The sequence below is a fragment of the Branchiostoma floridae genome, unplaced genomic scaffold, assembly GCF_000003815.2.
Source record: "Branchiostoma floridae strain S238N-H82 unplaced genomic scaffold, Bfl_VNyyK Sc7u5tJ_1439, whole genome shotgun sequence".
NCBI classification, from domain to species: Eukaryota; Metazoa; Chordata; class Leptocardii; order Amphioxiformes; family Branchiostomatidae; genus Branchiostoma; species Branchiostoma floridae.
In genome coordinates, this window is record NW_023365716.1 from 170,065 (window position 1) to 184,477 (window position 14,413).

At 41.6% G+C, this 14,413-nt stretch overlaps 3 protein-coding genes across 3 annotated transcripts in view; 1 reads left to right on the forward strand and 2 right to left on the reverse strand.

Annotated features, from left to right (window-relative positions):
- The window catches only part of LOC118407668 (tropomyosin-1-like), a 1,169,601-nt gene that overhangs the window by 168,972 nt on the left and 986,216 nt on the right, over nucleotides 1–14,413 (forward strand). The window lies entirely within an intron of this gene.
- Nucleotides 1–14,413, reverse strand: part of LOC118407610 (zinc finger protein 25-like) — an 865,280-nt gene that overhangs the window by 137,322 nt on the left and 713,545 nt on the right. The gene's annotated exons all lie outside the window — the stretch shown is intronic.
- LOC118407627 (zinc finger protein 525-like) overlaps nucleotides 1–14,413 on the reverse strand; it is a 976,997-nt gene that overhangs the window by 128,389 nt on the left and 834,195 nt on the right. The window lies entirely within an intron of this gene.

Consider the following 14,413-nt stretch of genomic DNA (forward strand, 5'->3'; position numbering starts at 1 on the left):
CAATTGGATATAATCCTTGCACGTCCTTGCACATACTTTATGTTTTGTATTTACATAGGAACGAAAATTCGTGAATTGCAGTTATGTAATAAACTGATATGGAAAAATAGATAAATCCAGATTATTCAGATTATCTTCACACAAAACAAAAGCAAAATAAAAGCTTCTTAACCATCAATTCCCTGTTCTTGTTACCCCTATCATCATGTGCTTGAGTAACAGTATTGCATAGCAAGACTCACACTAGGTCTCATCACATACATCTTACATTGACAGTGACCTCATACTAGACGGTCATACATGTGTTTACAGGTTATGGTGAAAAGCACTGCACTATAAACATGTAACGCTGGGTTTCAACATCAATTCATCAGGAACTGCTCATATACCTATTTTTGACAGAGTATCTGAAACACACATCCATAAATATAGTTACCTTACATTCTAAGGCTGTTCAAAGGAATTTATGATAAAACAAAGAACATCAGAAAGTTACTGCTCCCTTTTTCAATCAGTCATGCTTAAATGGACAATTCCAGTTACTGTCAGCATATATAGTTATGGAATATATAATGCAAGTTACTGTAATTAATGTGCAAAATGGTTTCTCACAACATTGCATTAATGGTGATACATGAGGTATTCTGTATCTGCAATCCAAAGAGAATCTGAATCTGATTTATTAATGGCATTCTAACAATTACAGACACAGCACACTGCATATTGTTTAATTTATATACACTTCTACCAGTTGCTTAACTTTCTACAGTACAGACTGCACCTCACTGCATTTTGTTTCTAAAGTAGGACTTGGCTGGTGTTCATGGATGACTCCTCCATGCAGAAACAGGTTAATCCATTACTGCATCATCAGCTTCCTGTCTGCTGCCATCCCATGTGTACAGATAAAATACTGGTGGCCTGATTGGGTTGAGTATCATCAGCACCTATAGCATGTGCAACACAAAAATATATATCAGTTGTGATGGACATGATTCAGTTGTGATGGACATGAATGTTGTGTAACAGAGCTGAGAGACTGTATTGCATTGTTCTTGGAGCTTATGGTAGGCATAAAAATGTATCTGATTAGTACCTGTGATCTATGACAACAATAAAGACCTGCCAGTGTAAATACACTACTAAGATGTATCAATTTTCTTCTGTACTGTAGACAGTCATAACTTAAGCTTTAGACATTGTCCTGTGATTCATCGTACACACACACTCACAAACACACAAACACACTGACACAAACACACATTCGCACACACATGAACACAAGCACGCACAAACACACATACTCACACAAACATGCACGAACACACACACACACAAGCACACACACAAACACACTGACACACACACTGACACACACACACCCCTGTTCACACACACACATGCAGACACGCACATGCACGCACACACATACTCACAGACACAAACACAAACACGTTCACACATACATGCAAACACACACACATGCAGACACACACACATACACACAAACACACTGACACACACACACATACACACACTCACCCAGCCAGTCACACACTCACACGCACACATACACGCACGTGCGCACACACACAGATACACAAACATACACGTTCAGACACAGATACACTCTCAGACACAGACACACACACATGCACACACAATGACACACATATTCACACAAACACGCACGAGCATGTGCGTGTGCACACACACTCTTATTTACACAAACATGCACACACAGGGCTCGAAATACTGGGTGCATGTGCACCCATGCAGGTGCACCCAAAATTAGAGCTGTGCACTCAATTATTTTCTGTGGGTGCACAGGGTGCACCCAAATATTTTCTTAGGTTTATGTAAAGTTGTATGTAAAGATATCAAAGTATACTAGTATATATACATCTTATTCTTGACATCTAAGTGTTAGAAAGATGATAAAAATGTCTGTCATGGTACTTGTTTAAGAATTTGTTAGCTTGTACTAAGTTTTATTATCAGGTTATTACTTCAATTTAAGTGGTGCACCCCAAAAAAATTTGGTGCACCCAATTTTTTAAGCTGGTTGCACCAGTGCACCTAGTAATCCAAAAAATGAATTTCGAGCCCTGACACATATATAGATAAATGCACATGATACATACACACTCGTATTTCATTGAAAGGGCTCAAAATACCAGGTGCACAATAACGCGTATGACTAGCAAGTTATTGAAAAGGATTCTGGTCAGTGTTTTTTTTTATCTACTTCTGCTTGATAAAGTAATAATATTGATAGTTATTGTCAAAATTTATGGCTTGGTACAAAAACATGCCTTAACTATGAAATCAACATGGTCATGAAGACTTGGTATTCTATGGATATGATTTATCTGAAACTAAAGAATGGTATACTGAACAATAGATTCTTCATGTTTGTTCCTTTGCAACTACTTTGACTTTGGTATTGTCTTTGTCATTCGATTCTCTTGCAATTTGCAGCAATTTGCTTATTTTTGCAGCAGCTTTTTAATTTTTCTTTGGGGGGGATTGAATCGATGCAGGCAGATCTGATATTTACCCACCGCATACAATCAAATAGTACATAAAGCACCCAGTATTTCAGGCAAAAGGGATATCTTATCAGTTATCAGATATCTACACTAAATCTAGCGTTCCTGATTTTTACTGTGAAATTGAGTTTAAGAAGCTTGTTCCTGCATGTTATAGAATTACATTAGTGACCAGTCAGTTGGAATTGGCTCAGGCACCGGTACAAGTACAGTACTAGTAATCAGTCACAGAGGTTTATAGGTACAGGTCCAGATGTTTACCTGAACAAGTTCACAAGGGAAACTGTGGCTTTCATTGAGGGCAGGGACAGGAATAAACAGTGAACATAATGTTATCTAGGCTTCATGTATCATATGCTGAGAGCATGTGCTTAATGAATGTCTGTTTGTACGGAGAATCAAAACAAAGATGGTCCTGATTTCAATGCTTAGATTCAAATGTTTCGATCTTTTTGCAGTGCTAAGTTTTATCTTTGTGGTAGTAATAACATGCTTTTGGTAACAGAATAAGAAAAAAAGGTTGTACTTAAGTTAAGTGTAAGTCTATTCATGAGCAGGTAGAGTAATTGGTACATAAATGCATATTGATAACGAGTATTTTGGACCAGTCTACGTGACTCTACCAACATGATTTTCTGGGTACTGTAACCTAATCTCCAACTTCAAGTTGACGAGACGAGATCCAGTGTGTTCGTCTGGCCATTTTTCTTGCTGGCTGAGGTGGATTCTTGCTCTCCCTACCTTTCGAAACGTCTTACCTATGTAGCTTGGCCATAAAATCTCACCAACACTCCCTGCACCTTGCGTTTACAGCACTGTTTACGATCTATCTCTATGTACTACAAACGCGTCCAAACTGCCGCCATTTTGTTCACTCATTGTGGCTCTCGTTCCCAGGGTTGTAAAATCTTCTACTGACAAATTATGTACAGCACTCTGTGAACGAGACCTATGCCAGTATTTTTGGACTGATGGGAACCTTGGAAAAAGCAGGTGGGCATGGTCTCATATTAATCACTTGGTTTATGGGGGAAAGGGAGCCTTCTGATTGGTCCATGGTGCTTGGTAATATGAAAATATACTATCAAAGCCGGCCAAAAAGGTTAGCTTGCCAAAGTGAGACCATTGGCCCCTACAGTGGGTTTCATACTACATGTATATCATCATATAGCCAGGAGGCGTGGACCAATCAGGAGGCCTCCAATTTCTCCATAACCCAGGTCATTAATATCCCATATACTACCCGCTTTTTCCAGGGTTCCCATTGGTCCAAAAAATACAGGCGTAGGTCTCGTTCTCAGTATTGTCCATGATTTGTGTGATTTCACAACTCTTAGAACAAGAGCCACCAAATACTGCGGATGCACAAAATGGTGGCAGTTTGAAGCGTTTGTACAAAGAGATACATATATAATGGTGGGATTCTATTGCCCGGCCACACAAGTAAGAAGGTTTGGAAGGCAGGGAGAGCAGCAGTCCGGCCCAACCAAAAAGATAAATGGCCGCCGGATAAACAAAACCTGGCTCTCGTCTATGGGCTACTAGACCATATTATGTAACAAGCGAATGCATCCTCTGGAGTCGTCACGGCCAGGTATCGGACAATGTCTTTATGATAATAAACTTAATGACCCGCTTTCCTTCTGTGTATATTGTACTATAATTCATGGCCTATTCCCATAATCAGCTCATGAACGTCGCTACATCCGAACCTGGACTAAAATTTCTGTAAAGGTACCCACCCCTAGTAGTGAATTTACAAGTGTAGGTTTGAAACCACCTGTAACGTTATGTGACGGAATATAAAAACAGTGACAGTAGCGACCTGACTTGATCTGTCATAGGGCCTGGCTAGCTGGCTTCTCCTACAAAACTATAATTCTGATAACTGAATTGAATTTTTTGCTGCTCTTTCAATTCTTGATATCAGCTGTTTTGATTAGAGGTGGAATCTCACCCATGACTATAATATCTTCAGAGCCATCAACCAATACCAATGTTGTGGTGCATCTTTCGTAAAACCAACTCATATAACCCCCTTGGTATAGGTGTTGTGGGAAAATAAAGAAACCATTGATGGTTACCTGTAATTTTCTACATAGTAAGTGGTATGGTCTATAGACTGACAAGAGCATTTATATTTAAATGAGAGCAGAATTTGCCTACTATATTGCATATGCAAGTGTGATTAGACATATAATGTTCACTCAACATAATACATTCACCATCTTGATTAAAGGATGCCCAGTGTTGTCCTCTGTATCATCTTATAGACAGGTACAATATTATTATTTTTCATTCAACTTTATCAAGCAAAGTCTAAATTTTGATAAAACAGTTACAAACTAGAATGAGTGTTTAAAATGAATTCACCACTTGCACACCATAATTCACTACGCCAGGGTTCCAGATAAGGATGTTACCACCGTTGCTCAGGGTGCGAAGCCAGGGTGGAAACAGCTATAAAACCTTCAGTACGTGGGCGGCAACGCATATATTAATGAGTTGTCTGGCAAATATAGTTACAGTGCACAGGATATGGTTTAATCAATTGCTGACAACAAAGAACAAAGGCTGCAGATGAAGCGCAAGTCGTGACCCGTGAGGTCATCGGGCGAAACCAACTAACAGCAACAGTGGAGACGTGTAGCCGCATGCTGGTAAAATTTATACCTCTGACAACAAAGCTTTCAGCACTAATAATAGAAATACTAGATTTGCCGGACAACTGATTACTTAATATACTTCGTCGCCCTCGTACTTAAGGTTTTAGCTGATTCCACCCTGGTTTCGCACCCTGAGCAACGTTGGTAACATCCATATCTGGAACCCTGGCGTAGTGAATTATGGGAAGGGTGCAGGTGAATGGCCCTTCCTGCAAAATCTTCAAAATCACTGTTCAACGTAGCTTAAGCCAGTCAACTCTAACTCTACTAGTAACGTTAGTTTTTGTTTGAATTCGTGAAGTGCAAATCGTTGCTTTATTTCAAACATTTTTTAAACATTTATTGTGCATTATTTACAAAAATTCTATTTTCACGAACACCATTTTACCAAAACGCCACCGATTTGAGCATCTGGTTGTGTCGCTGTTCGCAGCCTCAGTTTTACCAGCTGTGATACTTAGGCAGCAGTAAAAGTAGTAGACACAAGTTAGGTATGACGGCATAGTGACCACAAACCTGTACTCTGTGGCTTACAATATTTTGCCCGCACAACATTTAGCCATGCCATGGCATGAAGTTCATCCTTGGTCCTACCGTATCGGTCCTGCCTCGGGTTTTCAAACTATAATTATTCCATACGTCATTGATGATTATCAAATTGAAAAACAAAGCCTCATGATTAACGTCATAAGACCTGCCTGTTGAACTGGTTTCCGTGGATCAAATATGCTTGAAAGTTGGAACAGAGTTTCCTGGTCCTGGACCCTCCGAACAAGCCGCCATGTTGACTGTTGAGTGACCTCCAGCTATCCTTAGGGTCACGAATCGAGCGCCTGGTTACCTAAATATCATCAGCTTACGCCAAGTTACGGTGCGACCATTTCCGATCTGTGTCGCTGATTGTCATACCGCACGGTACCACGGTGCTACCGTACACCGATCCCTCTCGCTGATTTTCAACCCCCAATCTACCAGATATCTCGGTGATTCTGTATGAATGGGGTGATAAACCAGAATGATGGAGACTCAGATAGAAAGTTATCATGGCAATGACCCCTCGTGCCGTTTTTTGTTGTAGTAAATCCTGTGTGTCATGCACTAACGATAATGACACACAAAGTTGTATGAAAAAAAACACATCAAAATCATATTTAAATACATACAGAAATAACTACACTTAACAACCAAGTATAGAGGACTGTGCCCGTTTTAGACCAAATTAACGAACAGAAACACTGCAATACCATTATATTGTTATTCGTTAAGGTTTAGGCTGCTCGGGAAATTCCTTACCCATTTAGACCAGAATGGTTTCGATTCATTCATTCATTCATTTATTTCTAATCATTATTATTATGAATTACATAGCCTTTGTTTTAAGCTTTGCCATTTGTATTGCAATTGGTTAGTTTTTGCATGTGGAGATTAACAAGTTATAACTCTGTCTAACTGATTATCATCAAATTGTAGATTTTTCTAAAATGATATTTCCCTCCCGCTCACGCTCCAGATTCGAGTCTGAATAAATCTCCCATTCATAGATGGCACGTAATGAACCACTATCAGACACGCGGCCAAACCATAACTCACTGCTAGAGCTGCCTGTTATAATTCGTACTTTAGACATGAACGGTTTGGAGATGTAGATATCACTGATTTGTACGGTCGCATGAAAAGGTTGGAGACTTGAAAGAGTTTGATAAAGCGAGGGCCGCCATTGCTTGGAAGGTAAAACATTCGTCACCAAGCATGTTCTGGCTTAGCCTCCATAGCAGGCTCTTTGGGGCCTCCTTTTGGGCTCATAATACACCTTTTCTGGCCATTTGTCCTAGGTCGCTGATTGCCGGTCGTCGCTGATTACTGGCCCCGTATGGATCAGCGAAGGCCGACAATCAGCGACCCTGTACAAAAAGAAATGGCCGGCAAAGGTGTCTTATGAGCCAAATAAAGGCCCCAGAGAGCCTGCTATGGAAGCTAGTGATGGCTCGTGAGCCAAAAATCCTCCTTCATACGTACAAACCGACATTTCAGTATATATGTAAAACACAGCCTCAGCCGTAATACTTCAATGTTGTTTCAATTTTGTCTGGACTGTCGCAATGCAATAGCCTGGAGGGCAGTTATCATGTGCTATCGTGGGCGAGGATAAATAAAACGGGAAGGGCAAAAAACACGTAAACGCAGGGCCGGCAATCTGCAACCCACAAGAAATGACCAGCAACAGTGTATTATGAGCCAAAAAAGACCCCAAAGAGCCTGCTATGGAGACTAGTGCTGGCTCGTGTGAGCCACAAATCCTAGTTTATAAGTACAAGCCGACATTTCAGTATATATGTAAAACCTAGTCGTTGCTGTAATGCTTCAATGTTGTTTCAATTTTTCTTGGACTCTCGCAATGAAATGGCCTGGAGGAAAGCAGTCATGTGGGACGTAAATGAATAAAACTGTCAGAGCAAAAAGCACGTAAAGATGACCATGGAACATAACTGACAAAAAAGGCCATTAGCTTTTCTGAAGTATTTGTACCTCGTCAATCAGCGTACAGTGTAATATAACCAGCTGCTGCCGCGCCGAGTGCCTGCAAAGCTGGTGTGTTACGCCGAAGGTCAGTTATACCGGCTATATAGATATGCATACAGATACAGAGTCTGTAAGGAAGAATTTCTTTTTTTACTCTGAGCCGCTGTAGCGGGTACGGAGTTTGATTGATTGGCTACTGTGCAGTGTAGTTTTCGAACCGAAGAATTAATATCCATTTACTTTTAGTTTTTGTACAGTTCGTAATGCTTGATATACACGTCTCAAGTCCAATATGTTTATAGCCATTGACGCCAGATGGACGCCTGCTCAAAGATAAGTGTGGCTCTACTAAAACACTTTATATCCCGCCCGAGAGGGCGTCTTTATCAGAAGCTAGGTACCCATTTTCACCTGAGTCAAGTCATTCGTGTTAAGTGCCTTTCCCTAGGGTAAATCATGATCCCAGGCCAAACACTTCACCCATTACGCCCAACAATGCCCCGGGGATAATACGTGCCGAACCGCAGGTTGAGATTCTGAGAGAATCCATTGCAGCGTTTCTTTTGAAAAGGCACTCTTATTGACATACGTAACGCAAAGCCATCCTCTATGCTATGGCATATGGTCGCACTATTTTGATTTGTTGGATCTTATATTTGAAAATAAGATAAAATGCTAAACACGACTATTAACATGTAAACAGAAAACTTATAATTTCGAAATAGTTTCAGGCTTAAATCTCTTTCCAACCCTCTATATTTATAATAACAGTCTCTTGGCTGACTAAAATAGAATTTGAAATCGGCCGATATTAGAGGAAATACTTGATCAAAGAAGGCAGATTATATCTGTAGATCTCCCATCATTACAAATGGAAACTTTTGTGGCCGGGTTAGACCCCCAATTCGTAGCCCCGGGTTGGGTAGCTTTCGGGAAAAAAGTACCATAAAAGGCAACAAAACCCCCAGAAGGTAAACCATTTTAGTTTATGAGAATAGGTTGTGGGTATTCCTTGGCAAAGACTTTTATTTTCCGTTTCCACAAACATTCCGCCCAGGCCCCGGATTATAAATGGAACCTACGCCTTACTCATCCGGCAAATTATTCAACCAAAAGTCCCTGGAACCAATAAAACACATTGCTGCGGCCCCATATGGGTGCAGCTAAGCATACGGACGCAGCGCGGTGTGTCAAACCGAGACTCTCTGGGTCTTTTTCGTCTTTTTGGGGGGTTACTACTTTGTGGTCGGCTTGCTCCTCCGGCAAATTATTCAACCAAAAGTTCCAACAACCAATAAGATACATTGCTGCGGTCCCATATCATCTGTTAAGCCATGGGTGCAGCTAAGCATACGGACGCGGTGCGGTGTGTCGAAACGAGACTCTCTGGGTCTTTTTTTTTGGGGGGGGGGGGCTACTACTTTGTGGTCGGCTTGCTCCTCCGGCGAATTGTTTAACTAAAACTTGCTGCAAACAAGAAAATATTTAACGCCGCCCCATATTATCTGTTAAGCCATGGGTGCAGCTAAGCATACGGACGCGGTGCAGTGTGTCGAACCGAGATGCTGTATCGCTTTTCCAGAGGCCATGGCAATGACGTCAGTAACGTGGGGCTGCAATGGATAAGCCGACCTCTGGTAGCCTCCATTGCAGGCTTTCTGAGCATTTCTTCGTCTGTTTTTGTTGCTCAAAATAAACTTTTTGTTGGCAATTTCGGTTTGTACCGTATCGCTAGGGGCTCAGTCGGTACAAGCGACCTTGTACAATAAGAAATGGCAGCAAAACTGTACTATGTGCTATGCAGCTTTATGTCTAACCGCAGACAGCGTGTCCGGTATCAAGATTCCATGTCCGACTGGGAAACCCTAACGTCCGGAGTGGACCAGGGGACCTTACTTGGGCCACTGGTATTCCTAGCCATGATCAACGACGCCACGCCCACTACCAATAACCCTCACTGGAAGTACGTGGATGATTTAAACCTTGGAGAAGTTAGGACAGGGACAAATCCATCAAATCTTCAGACCGACCTTGACTCTCTTGACAATTGGTCTGAACAGAACTCTATGTTGCTTAACCCCAAAAAATGTAAAGGAATGCACTTTTGTTTTACGCGTATTCCCCCGGCGATGCCTCCTCTAACCCTCGGTGGACAGACACTTGGCATCGTCACACAAGCCAAACTACTCGGTTTGCACATCCGGTCAGACTTACGGTGGTCCGATCAAGTTGATGTCATGGTGTCAAAAGGCAGCAGACGGCTGTATCTCATCAGTAGGCTTCGTCGAGCGGGTCTCACTTGCGCTGACCTCATCACCGTGTATTGTGGATACATAAGACCTACATTGGAATATGCTGCTCCGTGCTGGAACGCAGGGCTCACAAAAAGTCAATCTAACAGTCTAGAAAGAATCCAGAAACGGGCTTGCAGAATCATGTTGGGGAGTCAGTACTTGTCGTACTCTGAAGCCCTTATCACACTTGGCATCCAACGCCTGTCAGAACGCAGATTGTCTCTGTGCCAGGACTTTGCCCTTGCAGTATCCAAATCTGCAAGGTATGCCCCCTGGCTGCCCCCAGCACGCAACCAGCCATACAGCATGCAGCTCAGGCGCACTCGGCCCTACAAACTGCCAACTGGTACTAAGCGGTACCTCACTAGCCCAGTCCCTTCAATTTTGAACATTATGAACGTACTATAAGTAACACTGAAGTTGAACTGTGCTTCAGATTTTCTCTGTACCCTTGTCGATTGTCAGCAGTGAATAACTGACAGTGTTTGTACAATATTATATTCCGATATAAATAGGTTAAACGATTTTTAAAAGTGACATAGTTTGTATATGATAAATATGTATCTAGCAGTAACTCGTGTACATGTACTTGTCGAAAATCGCACTCGTAATTTTAGTTATAAATTGTGTTTGCATCTAAGCCACTATTGTGATTGAAAAGCTGCACAATTCAGCCTCCTCCGGCGGCTGCAAGGTTGCTTTTATTTCGTGTCATTTATATTTCTGTGAAACGAATAAACCAGTCTACTACTATGAGCCAAAAAAGGCCCAGAGCTAGACCTTTGATGTGTTACTGTATTAGAGACAAGCTGACGCGTCGGGAATGGAGCGATGGTTTTCCTGACCAAAGTACGCTTTTAGCAGCCTTGAACTGGTATGGTTCCTAAAGGGCAGAGCTTGTGGAACACAGGCTAGGGCTGCGAGCTGGCAGTTTGGATTTAAAAGGTGGACCTTAGACAAGCATCTTGAAAGCAACGTAAAGTAGTACGAGGGTTTTGGACATGGACCGATGGTTTGGCTGACCGAAGCAGGCTTTCGGCATCCCTTTTACTGGTCAGGAGGCCGCTGACAGCGAGAGATTGTTTAATACAAGCTGGGACTATGTATGGTCTGGTGATTTGGATTTAAGGGGAAAAGCTTTCACCGCGCGGCAGTGGGACCTAGATAAGCATTGTAAATGGACGTAAAGAAGTACTGGGATAAGGCGGAGTGTTTTCGAATTTCTTATCAGCAAACACAACAAAACTTTATTATCATTCAACAACAACGGTTGATATTTAAGTAGAAATATATTCAAATAGCTGTCACCCTATCAGATTCATCTATAATGTGTGTTAAGTGTTTAATTTTCACATTTGTTAAAAATACACTACTGCTTTGCTTTTTTTTTTTGCAATCAGCCTTTAGGAATGGTCTCTATCTCTATGGAATAAATCTATTCATTACATCATGATACGAAAAGCACTAATACGAATAAACACATTTTTACACAAAACGTTTAGATTGTATACTGCAAAGTTTCCACACTTCTTTACGATGCCTGTAAACAATTAGAATATCAGGTTACTAGACAAGTATAGTAGATGTTTACTGAGAAAGTCACGGAACGAGACTTGCTACAGATTAACTAGTCTGTGTAACACAAACTCTGCTGTCCAGGGCTGTAACTGGCCCCTCCCCGACTGCTATAAGCGAGATTTAATCAGGCTACAGATTAACAGATCTGCTCAGAGTTGCTAATGTACGGTAGTGGATGCTCCCTGAATTATCTGGCCGTTTCGCAAATCATATCCAGCCGCTTGAGTAATTGCTATCTGGCGTATCTTATTACCTGGATGTCTAACCTTTATCGAAGGATCAAGGATGAGCTTTCCATGTGACGCAGACAGCACCGTGATGAGGCTGAGGGCTAGGAAAAACAATTGTTAAACTAGAAAGGTAATATTTGCAAGCAAATACAGAATGTTACCTTCACATGTTGTAGTCTAACACTGGCAACTGTTTTGGTCATTCTTATTTGAACTCATTTCTAAATGTAGTGACCCGAGCCCCTCTAGATCTGACATTTGCTACATTATGTAACCGAACACCACATGGTGCCTGCTACTTTACCGGTTACCATGGTGACAGCCGTCTGGTCCAGGTCGTTGACCTTATTTGTGCGGAAAAGAAGAAGAAACAAAGCAAAAACAATATGATCCCTTCTGTGAAGGTAACATAAAAACCTGCCGACCCAAGACTTTTGGGGTGGGGGGCGGCAGTAGTCACATAGCTTCCAGTTATAATTTGTAGTAAGCCTGCTTCATATTGAAGTTGTCAAATCTAATGAAGGATAAATTTATGTATTATGCGCAAAATTTAATGTTTGACATTGAAAGACAAGTATCCATATGCAGTTAACATACTTTGTTCAACTGTATTGTAGTATGTATCACTACACCTTTGTCCAGCCTAGAAAAATTACAAAATGTCAAGAAAAAAAAGATAATACAGGACTGAAACAAGAAACAGCATTTTTTGCTAGGCCTGAGGCCATTTGAACCAGACTACTGTGTATACATGAGGATGAAATATATGAAAGAGTCTGGAATGGATGCTGCTCTTAGCGCGTGCGGCGCGGGGCGGGGACTTTCTGGCGTATCGCTTTCAAGATTGCCGACTGCATTGGCAATGACGTTGGTGTTGCTAAATGCGCTTGGACGTGGCCGCTGTTTCTGATCAGAAATGTATATCCTTAACCTAGAATCTAAGACTTGAAAAAATGGGATAGATTAGGGTTCTATAAAGTTTTAATTCATTACTAAGATAATACTAAGGTAATTTTTACTGTTCTGTCTTCGAGTTAAAAATGAGATTTCATCCAATTAATTATCCAGTGAGAGAAAAATAAACTGGTGAAATGATGTTGCTTAGACCACAACAGTCAATTTCTTTGATGTTTTCATATTTCAGGTAAACATACAGCAAGTTGACGTCATAACAGCAGAGGGCGAAAAAGAAAACATAAACTTTACTGTCTGTATTCACTCCATAATGCAAAAAGACGTATTTTTATTTTTTTTATTTCTTGTCTTTCCAGCTGATTATTTCGTTAAACTATTACCGGGAAAGCCATTGCTATTGCCTTCATTGGTAGTGATTTTCTTGTGTACCTCTAAAGACGCACAATGACTTACGTAACGACGCACACACGGTGAAAATCCTGGATACGTACATGTGTTTCTAAATTTGTCACCAGAATAAAATGCCAACCTGGCAAACTGCTAGCCATCGCGTTTTCAACTCAGGAGGCGAGGACTTCGCAGCACATCGACAGCATTTTGCATTGACGTAAGCACTGTGACGAGCATTTGGACAAGACAGATGCTTACATGTGGATATTGAATAAGGCAAAGAACTCACAATGGCGCGCATATCTCGCAACTTCGTGGCGTAAATGCCGGCTGCAGTGACGTCCGCTACGCGTGATATATTGGACCATGTCGTCCTCTTCGTGATCTCGTTATGCAGGGCTCGAAATACCACCTGCATATGCATGCAGGCTTGTGCGGGTAAAATCGGGGCTGTGCTAGTATTTCTGGTATCTACCCACCTAACCTGCACTGGTACATGTACTGGGTTTTATATATAAATGTCCTGTCATGTAGGTGTATGTGGATTGTTATTAGCTGCATTGACTGTTACCACCTATAAAGTATATAAGAAAAACAAAACAATTTTAGCATGATCCATACTTCATAAATTCAGACTGGTGCAGGCAAAATTTGTCAGGTAATTTTCAGTGTTAACCTGGACCAGTGCAGGTATACAGAAAGAAGTATTTCGAGCCCTGTTGGACCATGTCGGGCTTTTCCCCATCTCGTCATGGAATATGCTAAAGAGACGAGAATGCTCGACGGACAGAATGTGCGCTGCAACGCAGCCGGAGAGATTTAGTTTCGCATGGGAGCCTGTTCCTATCGCCTGAAGCGGTTGCATTGACGTACGGAACGTAAAATGACTGGAAAGGAGACTCCACGCCCATTCCTATATATGATTTATTCGAAAGAGCGAATGCGCGAAAGGCAGACTGCGCGTACGAACGCAAGACGAGGGGATTCCGCATACTGTTTCTATCGTCTGTTGAAGTATCCCCATTGACGTAAACAACGCAAACGGAACGAGGATGAGGATGTTTTAGTGTACATGATTTACGTTGCGAAACTGTGGAGAGCTGGCGGATAGATCAGACGACCGGAGTATGATAGGATGGAGGAAGCGGCCGGCAACGTTTCACATGATGTGACGATTTACATGTCAGTCATGTAGCGGTTTGTGCGTGGAAAAGACCTTTCTGTTTGCTACATTGTAGCAACGGACGTGCATCGCTGGCTCGATGCAA